Source organism: Callospermophilus lateralis, unplaced genomic scaffold, assembly GCF_048772815.1.
Source record: "Callospermophilus lateralis isolate mCalLat2 unplaced genomic scaffold, mCalLat2.hap1 Scaffold_116, whole genome shotgun sequence".
NCBI classification, from domain to species: Eukaryota; Metazoa; Chordata; class Mammalia; order Rodentia; family Sciuridae; genus Callospermophilus; species Callospermophilus lateralis.
The window spans coordinates 487,813-506,563 of record NW_027511893.1 but is presented as its reverse complement, the minus strand read 5'-3'; the positions used below and the strand labels follow the sequence as shown (position 1 = coordinate 506,563).

At 36.0% G+C, this 18,751-nt stretch overlaps 1 pseudogene; it reads right to left on the bottom strand.

Moving 5' to 3' along the window:
* Nucleotides 1-17,217: 17,217 nt before the first annotated feature.
* LOC143386533 (lymphokine-activated killer T-cell-originated protein kinase pseudogene) lies at nucleotides 17,218-18,189 on the bottom strand (annotated as a pseudogene).
* Nucleotides 18,190-18,751: the final 562 nt, after the last annotated feature.

The window sequence follows — 18,751 nt, the reverse complement described above, 5'->3', positions numbered from 1 at the left end:
TCCTGGGTGTGCTGTTCCTCAGCCTTGGGCAGGCTCTGGTGGGAGAGATGGACCAAAAGCATTCCAAGCAGCACCACAGAGCCAGAGGCTAAGGGAGGGGACAAAGAGGTGGCTACAGCTGTGCACAGAAGTTGATATCACTCGTCACTTCTGAGGCCCACGATGAGCTGCCCACCAAGATGGGTAGTCTGCCCTCTCATAGTCTCTTGCCTATAAAAATCTCACTGTTTGGGGCTGCCAGAAATAACCCCGGCTTAGAAACCAGAGCCTGCTGCCTCGGCCCAGGGCAGGTCTCCCTCCACCCCAGGAGGCCACACCCTTTCCTTGGCCCAGGCCTGCTCAGTGGTGCCCCTAAATTCAATCCCTGTTACCCACACCCCAAATATCTAAAATAAAACAATGATGTCAAGCAATCTAAGTAAATTTTCAAGAATGAGTGAAATAATTATTATTATTTTTAAAAGGAGTATTATCTTTAAGGACAGACTACAAAGATTAAGGTGAAATCCTAAAAGTGACGAGAAGAACTCTGCTTTCAATATGGTCCAGAAAGCTCCTAAAAATAGCTTCAATAAATCCTGGAGGGCAGGGAGGGGGGAGAGGGAGGGAAGGAGGGAAGGAGGGAGAAAGAGAGGAACACAGTTAATCCTCAGTATATATGGGGTACCAGGATGAATGAGTTGCTCTTTTTAATAGGTCTTAGAGACCAGAACAGGTGAGTTTCCCATTCCAAAAGCTTTGTCCAGCAGGCAAGCATCCATAACCTCAAGCTATTACAATTACAACAGGAAACCCATTATCTTCCTGGCCTGAAGAAAAAGAGGACCCAGCCAGGACAGCCACAATCACCAAAAAGTCAGGACAGAATTCCAAAAGGAAAAAGACACCCCCACCAAAAAAAGCCAAATTTCTGGTATATATTTTCCCCAGTCTTTAAGCCCACATTAAAGGACAGGCCCAAGCCAGTTTGCAGCTGAGGACAGACAAACAGACAGAGATCTGAGCAGGTGCTATCCTCAGCCAAGTTAGAATTTGAGTTTAACAAAATTAAAGGCTCACTAAAACAAAGAAATAAAAAAAACCCTTGAAAACAACCTTTGAAAGAAACCAAAATTTCCACAAATAACACTGATAATATTTAAAATTCCTTGGTAAAAAATGTGATTCAATCTCAAGGGAAAAGATAGTCAACAGAGAGTAAGTTCAAAATGATAGGTTAAGATTTTTAAACAAGGACATAAAAACAGATACTATAAATGTGCTCAATGAGGAAAGGACACAGGAGGGTAATGAATGAAAAAAACAGTAATCTAAAAGAAAACAAAAACATTTTTTAAACAGCAAATTAAATATCTAAAATAAAATTTCCTAGAAGAGACACAACAGGGAAAAGAATAAGTGAATTTGATGACAGATGAACAGAAATTATTCAACTGAAGAAAAGATTAAAATAACCAGGGCTTCAGAGACCTAAGGGGAAGATATTAAAAAGCTAGCCATAGATAGTAATGACAGAACAGAGAAAACAGAGTAGGAAAAATATTTTCATAATGACCCCCCAGAAAATTTACAAATGTGACAAACTTGCCCATTAAAGACTCTACTCAGTCCAACTCATACAGGTCAAATACAAAGAAAACCAAACACAGGCATATCATAATCAAATTGCTGACAACCAAAATTAAAGAGAAAACTCAAAAATTACTAGGAAGGGATATATTTCATAGAGAGGAACAATTCAAATTACTGTAGACTTGTTTTCAGAAACTGTGGATGCTAACAGATGTGGCAAAACCATCCTTAAAGTGCTTGGAGATCGGGTTGGGCATGGACAGAAGAACAGGGAGAGCAAAAGTATCCTTCAAGAATAAAGGTGAAATAATGACAATTTCAAGTAAAAGAATACTTAAGAATTCATTCCCAACTAACTTCAGTACAAAAAACACTAAAAGAAGTTCTTCAGGCTGACAGAAAATGTTATCGGAGGGAAACCTGGATCTTGAGTAAGGAAAAAAAAAGCATCAATAAGTAAAAAGACTTTCTCCTTTTAATGTCTTTAAAACACAGCTGTTTAAAGGGAAAATAACATTATCTCATAGGAGTCACAATGCTTTTAAATATAATACACAAGGCAATAACAGCATGGAGATGAGCAACTGGACCCATAAGGTAAACAGACACGTAGGTCAAAAGATTTCTGCATTTTATGTGAAGTTGTACAATATTAACTCTCAATAGTCTATGAAAAGTTAATGATGTATTTTAAAATCTAAAGAAGCTAACCAAAACAAAAGACAGAGGCATTGTTAAAAAGTCAGTAAAAAACCTAAAATGGAGTCCAAAGAAAATCCAAATGTCAGAAAAAGGATGGAAATATAGTCAAACAAAATACACTTACATGAAACAAACAGAAAACAAATAAATTAGAAAGACCTAAATCCAGTCACACAAATAAAATATTCCATTTTTATCTAGAAGGAAGACAGAAAAGCAATCAAACATATTCCTCCTTTCAGTAAGAGTACACCTCATTGCTCTGTGAGCTCATAAAGTTCTTGCTGCTGTTCTTCTTGAACAAGGCAATTATATTTGGGTTTGGTGGTTAGAAAAAAAGGTGAAAATATTACAATTGCACTTACACATTAAACAAAAAAAGATACAATGCTATACCAGTGTGAAAACTGCATACAAAGGGTTTTTGTTTGTTTGTTTGTTTTTATAATACCCATTACGACCATAAGTCAGTACCAATAAAGCAGTTTCTGTATAACTATCAAGTACATTTTAGTGAATTTTTGCTGATTACCTAACACAATTTGCTATTTAAAAACAGCTATGTGAGCAATCTCTATTCTTAACTTAATTCCACAAACAATTCTATTCATTTCCCGTAATGAGGCCCATGTACTCCCTGTGTTCAAGTCTTAGACCATTAATTCCTATAATGGCAACACACTCTGCCTCTCCAGAGAAACTCTGTAAAAATATTCCTTTCATATTTTTCCTACATTTAAAAAAAATTCTTCCTTATATACACTTTGAATTACTAATCATTTATTTCTGGATTCATAAAATAAAATTCTACATTCACCATTTCCATTTTTGACCATTTACATACTGGTTAATTAATTTTCTGCTACCCAGCCTCTTCCTAGATTATACCAGCAAAACCCAGTGTCAGACACAAAGCACATTCTCAGTGGATATTTGTCCACAGGATAAATATTTCCGGTTACCAAAAGCATCATATATATATATATATATATATATATATATATATATATATATATATATATATATAATATTATATATATATATATAATATATATATTTATATATATATAAAATAAAGGCTATGCTCTTGTTCTTCATTTCTTACGTTTCTATAGCAGAGGTCAGCAAACTTTTGCTGTAAAGGACCACACAGCAAATATTTTAGGCAATCAGAATTCAATTGCTCTCCATACCAACTCCTCAATTCTACTACTATACCACAAAAGCAACCATAGACAATATGTAAACAAGTAGGAGTGGCAGTGTTCAATAAGTTTTATTTATGAAAATAGACAATGAACCATGGGCTATATTTCCCCCATCCCTGCACTAAGACATCAAACCTTATGAACCACTTGGCCTCCCTCAGATTTAAACTTTGGGTCTCTCTTTTATATACTTTCACTTCTGTTTCCAAAAAAAACCTTAAAAACTGAAAGCACCTGCCTTTCATTATGTGCTCTGATTTTATGTTGTAACCCCTGAATGGCTCGTTTAGTTTTGTGATTTTGTCCTCTATGGATAATAAATTTCCAAATGCACATTCCCAGTTTTAAATTCAATTCTGCATTTTGGATCCTGAGCCTCCAAATTTCTACTGAAAGCATTTATTTTTAGTAATTTGCCATCACTTAAAATATACAATATCTAAAGCCAAATTCATCAAATAACTTTCATTTATTCCTCCTATGCCTATGGACAATATCAATCCTTATTAATATTTCTAACACCACAAGTAGTACTATAATCATCCAAGTCAACCAGATTTGTAAACTAGCAGCATCTTTGATTCCCCTTTGCTTCTTTCTCCACCATCCTTATAATTATTTTTTTTTCTTATATCTCCTGAGTTACTTTTTACATTGGGCTTTTGTGACATATCTATTTAACTCCTGAGCAAGAGTCACTCTTAATCATCCTAAAACACAATTTCATAATACATCACCTGCTTATAATGTAATCTTCCTAAAATACTTCTCCAAAAACCCATTACTCCCAGATTTAAGAGGTAAATGAGCATTTTCAGTACTTCACTGTCAACAGAATCTCAAATTCTTCAATCTGAAAAGGAATGTTTATTCTAATCTGTTCCACAAGTGTTTATTGTAAACAGTGTTTCTAACCCTAAAAAAAAATATTAATTTTCTTACAATGGCACATGTTAGTGTCATCATCTAGCGAGGATTATAGGCACTAGGGTCAGAGATGCACAAGAATCACAGACCTTGCATTCAAGGAGTGAACTCTGGTGCCTTACCATTCAAACACTCTTGGTTACATCCAACTGTAATCACAAGGCAGATTAATACTCCTACATGGTTTCAGTCAAATATTTTATGGTTCTTTAGTGTTTCTACCTTTTGTCCATTTAATCAAATCTCACTAATACAATGCTCACCTTCAATTCCATATTTTTTGTACAACTTGCTCAGCTTCCCTAACCTTACTAACTTCACCTTAATACTAGTATCGTATTTATAAATCTGTGTCATACGGAATGGAAGTTACATTGTTTCTTGAATCAACACCAAATAATATGTCGCCTCAAATTAAGAATAAAGACCACACTTTCAGCTCTTAAACTGTTATCACCTATAATACTGAACGCATAAAAGCAGCAATAAAAAAGTTTTTATGTACACAATGACACTGCTACTCAATATAAAAACTTGTTTCCTAGTAGCGGATTTAAACTTTTACTTAACCTACTTACATTCATTCCAGTCCTGATAAACAGCTTGATTTTGCAAGGCAGCCTTTATAAAGGAAACAACTGATGACCAAGAATCAGAACAAAAATAAACAAACCAAAAGGCACTCAGCTGAACCCCTGACATTAGCACAGTGCTCTATGGAATAAATTAAAGCACTCATGCATATGTATTATTGTAACTTGTAAGCAAAAATTGCTGCTGTGAACAGATTTCTAAATTTTGAACTTAGTCTAAACCTTAAAAAAAGTAAAGTATTTTAAGAATGTTCACACTTTAGAAGTCAATAATTTTATCAATAAGCTATCCCAAAATTCATTTTATTTTAGAATAAGTTAAAATTAGTTGGAAAATTTGGCCATTATCTATGTAAATAAAGCCTCAACAATAAATTTACCAAACTATTAATCAAAGCAGAAACTAAACTCTGCAGAAATTAACAGAAAGCAAAACTTTACAACAGATTTTCTACATTTACAACATGAAATTAAAAATTACTAGATACATGGAGAAATAAAAATATAACCGTTAGGAATAAAGCATGCCATACAAACATACAGAGATGACACCAATGTTGACATAAGAAGAAAAGAATTTTAAAAGAGTTATAAATATTCAAACACTATAAGCAAAATATGGTTACAAAATAAATGAACAGAAACTCACTGTACAGCAAACTATTTAAAAATGGGATTCTAGAATCAAAAAATACAATACTTGAAAATTTCACTGAGTAAGCTTAACAATGGACTAGAACAGAAAATATGATAAGTGAAACTGAACACATCTCAATAAAAAGTTTTCAGTAGGAAAGAAGAAAATACTGCAAAACATGAATAGACCATCAGCTAAAAGGTCCAAAACATGGAGTATCAGAAGTAGATGGGAGTGAATAAACTGTCAAAACTTTCTCCAAAATCAGTGAAAAACATCAACTTGCAGATCTAATTTGCTGAAAAATCTCTATGCGGAACCATAAAGCAAATCTCACCAATTTGCACAATTGTCAAAATGCTAAACTACTTGTGTAAAAAAAGAAATCCTAAATTTCATCAGAAAGAAAAAAGACAATTTACAGTAAGGGGAAAATGATACCAAGAAACACTACTTCTCATCAGAAATAACGAAGGCTAGAAGGTAATAGGATGACAGACACCCTTAAAGGGAGAGGAGGAAAAACAAAAGTCATCTCAGAATCACAGACCATAAATGTAAACTGCAACATATACCAACTGAAGATTTTAGACTGAAGGAAAATGATATGAGATGAAATTTGGATTCACACAAAGAAAAGAAAAATACGAACAGCAAATATGTGAGTAAGGATAAAAGACTATTTCCTTTCATCTTTAAAATGCATGTGATTGTTTAAATTGAAAATCATAAAATCCTTTTGAAAACTTTATGGTATTTTTAGGACAAAGAACATAAAAGAGTTAATGGAACAATACCTGTTTAGATTCTTAATTTTATAATAATGACATAATATAAACACCAAGTACACTGTGATAAGAGTATATATTATAATCCCTATCAAAATCCCTGAAAATAAAGCAAGTATAACTAAAAATCCATTAGAAGGATTAAAACTGAATACAAAAACTATTTGATTAATCAAAAAGAACAGAGGTACCAAAATATTACTATGATGGAACTAAATATAACACACCAATGAGTACAAAATGTTAGACTGTAGAGCAACTAGAACTCTCATATATTTGGAAAATTCTTTGGCACTTTTTCAGGAAGTTAAACATACTTCTACAATTTGACCTAGAAATTCTACTCACAGTATTTACCCAGAAGAAATGAACACAAACAGAATTACACAGAACTATTTATAGAGCTTTGTTCAAAATAGTCAAATCCATGAAATAATCTTAATGCCTAGAGATACCTAAATGGATAAATAAATGGTTTATCAGCACAATGCAATACTACCATTTAGCTACAAAAAGAAAAACTACTAACAAACACAACTTAGTGGGTCTTTTCGATAAAAGAAACCAGACACAAAAGATATCCTGTATCATTCTACTTTTATAACATTGTAGAAGTGGCAAAACCAATCTAAATATGATTTAGATAGCAAAACCATCAAATCAGTGGTTGCTTGGGATGGGTAGGAACTGGCTGGAAAGGGACATGAAAGATTTTTCTTTTTTAATATTTTTCAGTTGTTGATAGGCCTATATTTATTTATATGTGCCTGGGCTTTTTCACCCCAGAGATGGAGGATCCTCTTACCAGATGGAGTTCTTGACCTTGTGTTGCTGCGCGTTGGCCTCTGTCCCTGGCAGCCCGGGCTCAAGGGCTGGCAGAGCCACCCCTGAGTTGGGGGCGCTGGGGGGAAGCTGCTGATGGGCATCAGGCTGCTGTGGTGGCGGCTGCTGTTGTTCCTCTGCCATCGCTGCTGGAGGGGTGGGGGAGAGGAAAGGAGGGAAGATGGCGGCGCCGGGAAGGGTGAGGGAAGAGACGGGGAGGGGAGGAGAAGGGGGGAGGGGGGAGGGGTGGAGGGGGGAGGGGGTGGAGGGGGGAGGGGTGGAGGGGTGGCGGGGGGTGGAGGGGGGAGGGGTGGAGGGGGAGGGGGGAGGGGGAGGGGGGAGGGGAGGGGGAGGGGGAGGGGGAGGAAAGAGACGGGGAGGGGAGGACGAAAGGGGGGGAGGGGTGGAGGAGGAGGAAGGAAGCTGGATAAGCTAGGCCTATACCCCAGGGCTCCAGTAAGTCGCTTTCGCCTGCCGCCTGGGGGACATCACCGGGGAGACCAAGCGGCTCCTCACAGCCGGGCGCTTCACCGCGGCAGAGGCATGGCGGCGCCCCTCAGCCCCCCCCCGCTGCCTTCTCCCGTCAGCGGCTGGGGCTGGGGGGTGAGGAGGGGGACGTCTGAAGCCGAGGTGTTGGGGCAGGCTCCCGCCAGATCCGAGGAGAACTGCCGCTCGGAGACTTGGCGGCCTGGCCTTCCTTCCTTGTCCCCGGGGCTTTCTACTTCGAGGTCCCCACGCTGCTGTAGCCCCAAGCTCCGCTCCACGCCACGCCCCACGTCACCGCCGCCGCCGCTCGCTCCCGGCCCCGCCCCCGCCGCTGCCCAGCCAGCCCCGGAGCGGCCCAGCGCGCGCAGCCGCACTGCGGCCCAGCGCGCGCAGCCGCACTGCGGCCCAGCGCGCGCAGCCGCACTGCGGCCCAGCGCGCGCAGCCGCACTGCGGCCCAGCGCGCGCAGCCGCACTGCGGCCCAGCGCGCGCAGCCGCACTGCGGCCCAGCGCGCGCAGCCGCACTGCGGCCCAGCGCGCGCAGCCGCACTGCGGCCCAGCGCGCGCAGCCGCACTGCGGCCCAGCGCGCGCAGCCGCACTGCGGCCCAGCGCGCGCAGCCGCACTGCGGCCCAGCGCAGACTGCACTACACCTACCGCTGGGCTGGGGGGCGTGTGGACTAGTGTGTGCGGTGCATGGGGCAGGGGTCCGGGAGGGGGGCACACGGGCGCGGAGCACGCGGCCGCGGACGGTGGGCGCGGGCCGGTGGGCCTGGGGACCGCACCTCCGGGGGGCCGTAGCGGTGGAGGGGAGCAGGAAAACTTGGGGGAGGTGCTGGCAAGAGAAAGAACTTGCGTGAGGAGGAGAAACCAAATTGAATAATATTTAGCGTGGATTCTTTTTTTTTTTTTTTTTTTGATATCTTCAAATCAAGTAAAGTGAAATTGGTCAATATCCCCGCAAGAATGTAAAAATACATTCTTGGATAACCAATGTAGTAATTAGCCTCAGAGAAGTTCAGATACTATATCCATGAAAATAATCAAAAGTGATATTAAAACTTAAAAACTTGATTTTTAAAAATTATTATTTTTTAATTGTAGTTGGACAGAATACCTTTATTATATTTATTTTTATGTGGTGCTGACGATGGAATCCAGGGCTTTGCATGTGCTAGGCAAGCACTCTACCACTGAGCCACAACCCCAGCCCCCCAAAAAACTTGATTTTTGATATGAAAAATTGAGAAGGTATGTATCAGCAATAGATTCTCTTTGAAAGGATGACTGTCAGATGAACTTCGACAAAATAAATAATGAATTCAAGATGTATGAAGAGGGGCTGGAGTTGTAGCTCAGGGGTAGAGCACTTGCCTAGCATGTGTGAGGCACTGAGTTCAGTTCTCAGCACCACTTGTAAATAAGCAAAGGTCTATCAACAACTAAAAAACATTTTTTTAAAAAGTATTTAGATATGAAGTTCAAGAATCAGTGGAGAAAGTATTTAACTTGTTGTCTGGATATGGCATATGTTTAAAATTATTAACATAAAATTAAAATCTAGATTAGTTATTGGTAAACTTTTTCTGTAAAGGGACAGATAGTTAATAACTGGTTTTGTAGCCCGTACAGTCTTTTGTTACAACTTCAACTCCGCTGCTGTTGTGTGAAAGCAGCCATAGATAAGGTGTAAATGAATGGCATGCCTGTGTTTTAATAAAATTTTATTTGCTAAAAGAAGGAGCAGGAGGACAACTCCTGTTCTACATAATTGCAACGTAAGAATGACAGGGATAAGCCATGTTGAACAGATAGGAGGGAAGTTCTAAAACCATGATACACACTCACATACACATTCAGTTTGCAAGAAAAAAATTCAAATCATCAGTAATTATACAACAAATGGATGAAATTTCTTCAATAGAAAGAACCCAAAATTTGGTGAAACAACATCTATTATAAATTATTTAGAAGCACATCTAAGAAGGAAGTTGAAAATAAAAGAACATGCAAAAATAAATCAGGCAACTACTACTAAAAAGAAACATGATAACCATGCTGGACAAGAAAGAATTTGATGTGAAAGGATTCAACAAGATAATTCCTATTTGGGAATAATACCATTCCATAAGAAGCTTTGCTAATAATGAACCTTCATAAATCTCACATTATAACATCAAAAGTCACAAATATAACTTCTAAGTAAAAACTGGTAAAAATGTAAGTAGAAAAGAAAAATGCACAGCCATTTTGGAAGACTTTAATACATATCTCAGAAAGTAACAGATTAGGGAGAAAAAAATTAAGGGTAGAGAGACTTTGAATAACACAATAATGAAATGATAGTATAAAGGACTTTGTACACAATAAAGAGTGAATGCACAATTTCTTCAAACACACATGAAACATTAACTAGTTGCTAAAAACACAAATAAATTGTTAATGAATTCCCAGATAAGAAATCATGTTTGATCATACTGTAATAAATTTTGAAATCAATAAACAAATTAGTAAAAATTATAACCTTAGAGATAGAAGCCACTTCTTTAAATAACTTTATTAAAAAGAAATTTGACATGCTCTTATTTAGAAATGAAAATTCCTAAAAAGTGTTGGACATGACTATGCAAACCAGAATTATGCTAAGTGATCTACATAAATTGTCTTTTTATTTTCACAATAATCTTGAGAGTTTAATTCCATTATCGTCTCATTTCACAGATGAGATTGAAACAAAGCTTTGTTAAATAAGCTGCCCCAGGGCACACAGTCCATAAATAACAGAGTTGGTATTTATACCTAGATAGTGTGATCCAGAGCCAGTACACTGAACCACTACAACAAGAATGACGGTGAAAACAACACAAATTAAAATCCACAATACTCAGAAGAAATGGCTAACCAGGAACGCAAAAAAATATAAGGGAAAAGAAAGGAAGTGTATTACTAAAGAAAAACCCAGAAATAAATGGGGGAGGGGTGGGTTGCAGAAAAAAAGCTGAAAAGTTTACTCTTTGAAAAGAACCAAAATGTTAAAAGTCTGGAATGTAGTGGGGGTGGGGAGAAAGAATATCAGCATTAGAAATTACAGTATGGAGTAGTTTTCTTTTTTTTTTTTTAATGGTTATAAGGATTTAACCCAGGGGTACTCTCCACCTCTGAGCTACATCCTCAGCTTGTTTTTTAAATTTGTTTCGAGACAGGGTCTCACTAAGTTACTGAGACTGGCCTTGAACTTGCAATTCTCCTGCCTCAGCCTCTGGAGTTACTGGGATTCCAGGTGTGCACCACTTCTCCAAGGTGAATATGAAGTTTAAGCTAGTAAATTTTTAAAAATATATTAAAATATTTTTTATAAAATATAAATCATTAAAATTGAGAAAATAGATCCAACAGGAAATATCCACTTTAAAATAACAAACAATGATGTAAAACACATGGAATATTTTGAAAAGGTTATCAAAAATCAATCTATAAAAGGGCCCTGTCTTAGTCCATTCAGGTTGCCATAACAAAATGTCTTAGACTGTGTAACATACAAACAACAAAAGTGTTATTGCTCACAGTTCTGGAGCCTGGGAAATCCAAGATCAAAGCACCAATATTCAGAGTTTAGCTAAGGTTTCTGTGCTTCATTAATGCCTCCTTCTAGTTGTGTCCTCCTGTGGTGGAAGGGACAAATAAGTACCCTCAGGCCTCTTTTGTAAGAGCACTTATCACATTAATGAGTGCTTTGCCCTCATGGCTTAACCACCTCCCTGAAAGCCCCACTTCATAATAGCATTGCACTGGGGATTCAGTTTCAACTGTGTTGAGGGTTCAGGGGAGACACAAACATTCAGACTATAGCCAGTCATCAAACACAAATGATTATAAAAGTAGGGAACAAGTAATTCCTAGGCTATATTAATTAACACAAAATATGCAAAAATAGAAAGCTTGCTGATTCACTTATGTGGGTGCTGACATGGCCTGGCTATTAAAATTTTATAAGGAAAACACACTCATTCATGAACACAGATATAGAAATTCTAAGTATTAGCAAAATGAACACAGATTTTTTTAACTTGATTTAAAATTTTTTTATTAGTACATTGTACTTATACATAATAGTAGGGTTCATATTTACATGATCACACATGCATGGAATATAATTTGTTTCCTATCAGTCCCCAGTACCTCTTCTTTCCCTTCCTTTCTCCCCTGCCCTCTCACCCAGATTCCCCCTCCTCTACTCCATTTGCCTTTCACCCTTCTGTTTGCTGTTTTTATAAATTGGTATTTTATAGGTATAGACAAAGGTGAATTCACTGTGGTACATTCACACATGCATACAGCATAATTTGGTCAACCTCATTCTTCTGTTCTTCCCCTTTCCCATCTCTCTCCACTTCCCCCTCAACGTCTCTTCTCTATTACAATGATGTCCCTTCCATTTTCTGGTGTCCCCCCCTTTTCTAAATTCTCTTGTTTTGCCATAACTTCTGCATATTAGAGAAAACATTAGACTTTTGACTTCTCAGAATACATTCTTAAAATATAAGTAGGATTTATCTCAGGTATCCAAGGCTGATTTGAAATTCAGCATATATTAATGTAAATCATTATATTCAAATTAAAGAAAGTATAATTATCTTAAGGAGAGCAAAAAATATTTGATGCAACTGGACACTCGTATTTTTATGTTATATAATATTAGTTTTATTTTATTTTTACAGCACTGGGGAAAATCCAGGGGTACTGTACCAGTAAACAACAGCCCTTTTTATTTTTATTTTTTAAAAACTTGAGGCGCGACTTGCTAAGTTGCCCAGGGTGGCCTCAAACTTGTGATCTTCTTGCCTCAGCCTGTAGAGTTCCTGGGATTAAAGGCACTTACCACCACCTGTGGCGACACTAGCATTTTTAAGAAGAAAGCAAACCATTTTAGTTCAACAGAATTACAGAGAAATTTTCTTATCTTAATGAGTGTTATATGCATATACCAGCCTCACATCTAATGATGAATAAATGTTTTCCCACTAAAGCTTGTTCAATATTATTGTGAGAGACCTAGATAGCGCCATGTGAAAAAAAAGAAAATTTACAAGTGGCAAACTAAGAGAAAATATTTTCTATATTTATTAAAATATATTTATTATTCATAATAAAGTCCAAAATAATCAATTAAAATAGGAAGACTAGTAAAAGCATGGGGCAAAAAATATAGTCACTTTCACAAGAAATGTAAATGATGCATAGAAATATAACTTAAAACAACAATGAGTTTCAGGGGTTTTTTGTTTGTTTTGCCCTTACTGGCAAAATTTTAAAAGATTGATACATTCAGTTATAAACATGTGAGAAATTAGATATTTTTATGGACAGTTGATTAGAATATAACCTGTAATATCTACTTCAAGACAATTTGGCAAAATGTACCTAAATTTTTGCACTATAATTTTCCTTCAGTTAACAATATTATTTCCACAATTTTAGCCTACAGAAATTAATTGTGCATAGTGCAAATCAATATATTGTAGTGTGCTCTCAGAATATTGACATATGCTTCTTGAAGTATTGTTTCAAATAGTGAAAAATTAGAAATAATTGAAGTTTCAATTAGTAACAAGATGATTAAATTATATGACTTTTATAGTTTGGAACATTATGCAGCTTTTTAAAATTGAGGATGATGTGCACTAAACATACAAAGAGCTGGGAGACGTATTTTGAAAAGTAAGACTAAATTATAAGCAAAAAAATGTTTTTAATAATTTTTTAGTTGTAGATGAACACAATATCTTTATTTTATTTATTTATTTTCATGTGATGCTGAGGATCGAACCCAGTGCCTCATACTTGCGGGCCAGTGCTCTGCCACTGAGCCAAAATCCCAGCTTGCAAAAATGAATTTCTTATATTACATTCACATAGATAATTAGGACTTATGCTCACAATTGTAGTCTCTAGGGAGAACAGTGAGAAAGAGTAGGAAATAATGGCAAGATTAATGTCTTACTGTCAGTATTTTGGTATTATTTGAATCTTTCAATGAAAATATGTTTGTGTAAAGTTTTTGACTTTTAAAATTTTGGTTGCAAATTAAGATAGACAAAACATGCACAAATGATAAATTATCAAATTATAATAAGTTTTACATATGTATTACTCATGTAACCACGAAGATACAAAATATTTCTGCTACCCAGAATGCTTCATTGTGCCTACACCATAAGTAATCACTATTTTTACTTTAATCACCATAGATTATTATTTCTGACCATGAATTTTGTAGAGATGAACCCATACTGCTTTTTCCAATTTCATGTCTTGTCTTTTCTCTGGTATCATGTCTTGTATACTCATCAGTGTTAAAAAATTCTTATTGCTGTATGGTATTTCATTGTATAAGTGTACCGCAGTTTATCAATTCTGCTGTTGATAGACATCTGAGTTATTTCCAGTTTATGGCTATCATAAAGAAAACTGCTGTGAATGGTCCTACACATTCCTTTTGCTTTACATATCTATACCCCTCTCTTATATACCTAGTATTAGAATTTCTAGATCATAGTGGAAGTTTTAGTAGACCTCAGCAGTTCAAACTGGTTGTACAAATTTACACTCTCATTTGTATTATATAAAACTTCCTATTCTAGCTGCTCCATGGCCTTTCCACACTTCATATTGTTAGTGTTTTTCATTTTAGCTAGCCATTATGTTGGGCTTATATTGATACCTCTTTATGGTTTATTCTTATTTGTAGTTTACTGATAAATAATCACGTGGAACATCTTTTCATGACATATGTCGATATTGATATTCTCTTTTGTAAAATGCCAACTCAAATTTTTTGCTCATTTTGTTTGTTGATTTACTTGCCTTTTCCTTATTGATTTTTAAGCATTCTTTAGGTATCACAGATATGCAACATATATGATATGTGTACATATCCCTACTGATACATATAGCAAATCTTTTACTAGATTTTGTCTTGCTGTTCCATTCTCTTAATAATGTCTTTTGATAAACAAAACTTCAGAACGTTATTAATATTTTCTTTTATGATTCATATTCTTAGGGGTCTTTTTACTAAAATCAGAGCCAAGTAGTTGCAGTTGGAGACCCTAGGGCCCACAAAGCTGAAAATGTTTACTATCTACAACCCCTCTTGTAGAATATTACTGTTATTTTTTTCACATTTAGGCCTACAATCCTATTGGAATTAACTTTTGTAAATGGTGTGAAATAGGCTTTGCTCCCATGAATGGAATAATGCCATCATTTGCGAGAGGGTTTCTAGTAAAAGCAAGTTTCTCTCTCTCTCTCTCTCTCTCTCTCTCTCTCTCTCTCTCTCTCTCTCTCTCCTGTGCACACTCTCCCACTATGTGGGTCTTTCTGCGCTGTTATAATGCATCAAGAAGAGCCTTACCAGATGCATCCCCTTGATTTTGGACTTCCAAGCCTCCAGAACTGTGAATGAAATAAATTTATTTTCTTTATTAATTACCCAATATTTGGCATTCTGTTATAGCAGTAAAAGATGGATCAAGACAGTAGAGTTAAAGTCTGTTTCTGTCATATGAATTTCCAATTGCTCCTCAGCACAATTTATTGAGAAAAAAAAGAAATCTTATCACCACAAAATTGCAATGGCATCTTTGTTATGCATCAGGTTACTATATATGTGTGGCCTATTTCTAGGCCCTTCTCTTCTACTGGTCTATTTATATATTATCACATAAATACCCCTCTGTCTTAAATAGTGTAGCTTTATAGTAAGAATTTTTAAAAATCAAATTAAAATTTTTTTCCTCCACATTTTTTTTTTTTTGGTATCAGAGATTGAACTCAGGAGCAATCAACCACTGAGCCACATCTCCAGCCCTATTTTATTTAGAGACAGGGTCTTACTGAGTTGATAATCACCTCACTATTTGCTGAGCCTGGATTTGAACTCACGATTCTCCTGTCTCAGCTTCCCAAGACCCTGGGATTACAGGCATGTGACACTACATCTAGCTCTCCCAGCACATTTTTTATTGGTGCATTATAATTGTACATAATGGTGGAATTTGTTGTTACGTATTAGTTCATCCACACAATATAATTTGGCCAATATCACTTTATGTTAAATGTTATTATATGATGGTAGTAAATTCTCCAACAATGTCTTTTTCTTGATTTCTTGACTATTATAGGCCATTTGCATCCCCTTATAAATTTTAGATGCCCCTAATAAATTGCCACAGAAAAACACAATGAGATCTTGGCTGAGATTGCATGGAATTAATAAGTTAATTTAGAGAGAATTGGCATTTTTACAATATTGAATCTGCAAATCCATGAGCATGCTATATCTAGTCTTCTATTTAGATCTTTAATTTTCCCTGAAATATTCTGTAGTTTTCAGTTTTGTGATCTTGCATGTCTTTCCTCAGATTTTTTCTAGAAACATGATGTTTTCCAATGAAATTAATTGCTTAAATATTATTTTATTTATTAATTCTTTTTGCAAATACATATATACCTTAGGTTTTATATTCAGTGATCTAAGTGAATTTACTAATGCTAATTGTGTATATATTATTTTGAGTTTTTTTATGTTTAGAGCATGTCATCCAGAATGACAGCTTTAGATCCTTCTTTCCATTACTTATACCTTACAATTTTTGTTGTTGTTATTGCCTTCTTACACTCACAAGAACCTACAGAGGCAATGATTAATAGTGTAATTAAATATACTTGAATTATTTCTGAACTCAGAGAAAGCACTTGACATTTAATCATTAGATATGTAACAGTAGAATTTTTATTTTTATTTTTTTTTCAGTATGAAAACTATCCTTTATTTTGTATTGCCCTACTTGAGTTCTATTATTTTTATACAATCTTGATTAATAAATAAAAACTAAAAAAGGGATCAGTACAGAAAATACATTAAGTAAATTAAAGTAAACAACTAAGACTGGGGAGATCCAAGACAGCAAGACAAGCCAAGGAATCAAACTACCCAAGGAGTTTTCTATTGAGTCATTTTTTTTCTTCAAGTTCTAGTGACCACTTAATAAGTACATCAGCCAAAAAACTAGAAGCAAATGCAGGCTTTTGCACTGTATAAAGTGCTAATTTTAATAGATTCATAAAAAGAAAATATGTAACAATGATCATTAGTAAAAGTTATGGTCATCCAATTCAAATTAATATTAGACAGTTTACAACATTTATTGCTAGTGTTTTAGCTCTATATAAGCAACATTTAAGGAACTGCAGAGCTAGTTTTTTAAACTTCACAGAAAATCCAGTATAATACTGAGTGCTTATCATGCAAAAAAATAGCCTTAAGAAGTAATTCAAATGTTAACAGTACTATGGTCCTACAATAGGCCTCTTTCAGAGACTAGTAACTGTGTAGATCATCATAGTGACTATATAAATGTATCCAAATAAACAGAACAGTTATAGACACAAACCACACATGGTGAGGTGGTCATGAACATGGTCACTGGCCATCTAGTTCTAAAGCTTCAACAATGTGTGCAGCAGAGGAACGATCTTTAGGATCTTCATTAGTGCATACAGAGAATAGTTCAATTACTTTCTGGAAGGATTCATCCAGTTCTTCCATATTAATAGGTAGCCTGGTTCCCAAAGCTGTATAATATGCCTCATCATTGAAGTCACCTTCATCAAAAGCTTAATCTTCATCATCATCATCATCATAAAAATTAAAGTGTGGAATAGATAAAGTCATCATTTCCCACAGAGTAAGGCCATATGCAAATATGTCTGCCTTATCAGTAATAATACCATTTTCCTCCAAAGCTTCCTTGGGCTTTCATGGCTCAGTACCAATGTAACAGGCCTCAGGATCAGTCACAGTCATATTTTCATCCAATGGTAGAGAGACTCCTACATCACAGATTTTAATTGTTTAAAAATCACCTTTAATTACAACATTTGAGGACTTTATATCTCCATGAAGCAGTTTCTTTTCTTGGTGCAAATTCTTTAGCCCTCTTGCCATGTTCAAAGCAACCTTCAAAATTACAGCTGCTGGAAAGGCATCCTGGCTGTCTTTATTTTGTTCCTCTGTTAAATCATTTAGAGACTTTTCACCTCCATACTCCATAGCAAGGCACAGACTGCCATCACTGGCTTCAGTAAAAGCATGATAACCTACAATGTTTGGATGATGAAGGCTTTTCAAAATCTTAGCTTCATCAATCAGTCTCTTTTGGTATATACTCCGATAATCATCACTGCAGATGGGATTAATCTTTTTCACAGCCCAAAGAGAATGAGACAAACCTCTTGGAAATCTTTTCATTAGGTAAACATTTACCCCAGTCCCAAAGTCAAGCTTCTGCATAAATGGAGAGGCAAGGATAGTTATATATGGAGTTGAACATAACACAGATTTCCTTTTTTCAGATAATTTGCTTGGTGTCTTGAAATTATCAGTTCCTTCCATTGAAACAACCACTCTAGGTCAGGTAGCTCTCCAATCCGCACCAGCATTGCTCACCTTCGGCCCTAGAATTTTTATATATAACCTTTATCATCTTAAAGAAGTCCTCTTCTGGGGCTGGAGTCTTAACTCAGTGGTGAAGCTACAAAAGAAAAGCCTCGCATGCATGAAGCACTGGGTTCCATCCTCAGCACCACATAAAAATAAATAAATCAAATAAAGGAAATTGTGTCCATCTACTAAAAAATAAAAAAAAATAAAAATAAAAAAGTTTTCTCCTATCCCCAATTTGCTGAGTTTTCTTATGAACTAGTGGCTAACTTAATTGGAGGTCTTTTTGTATTTGTTGAGATGGTCCTATGGTTTTCACCTTTATTATGTTGATAAGATGAATAATACTGATTAACTTTCAAAGTTTAAACCAATTTTTACTTCTGAAAAAAAGCCAAATTTGGTCATAATATATTATTCTTTGTATTTATTCTGTGGATTTAACTATCTAATACTTTGTTTTAATTTTTGTACATATGTTCATAAGTCTTATAATTTTCTCTTCTTGGAATGT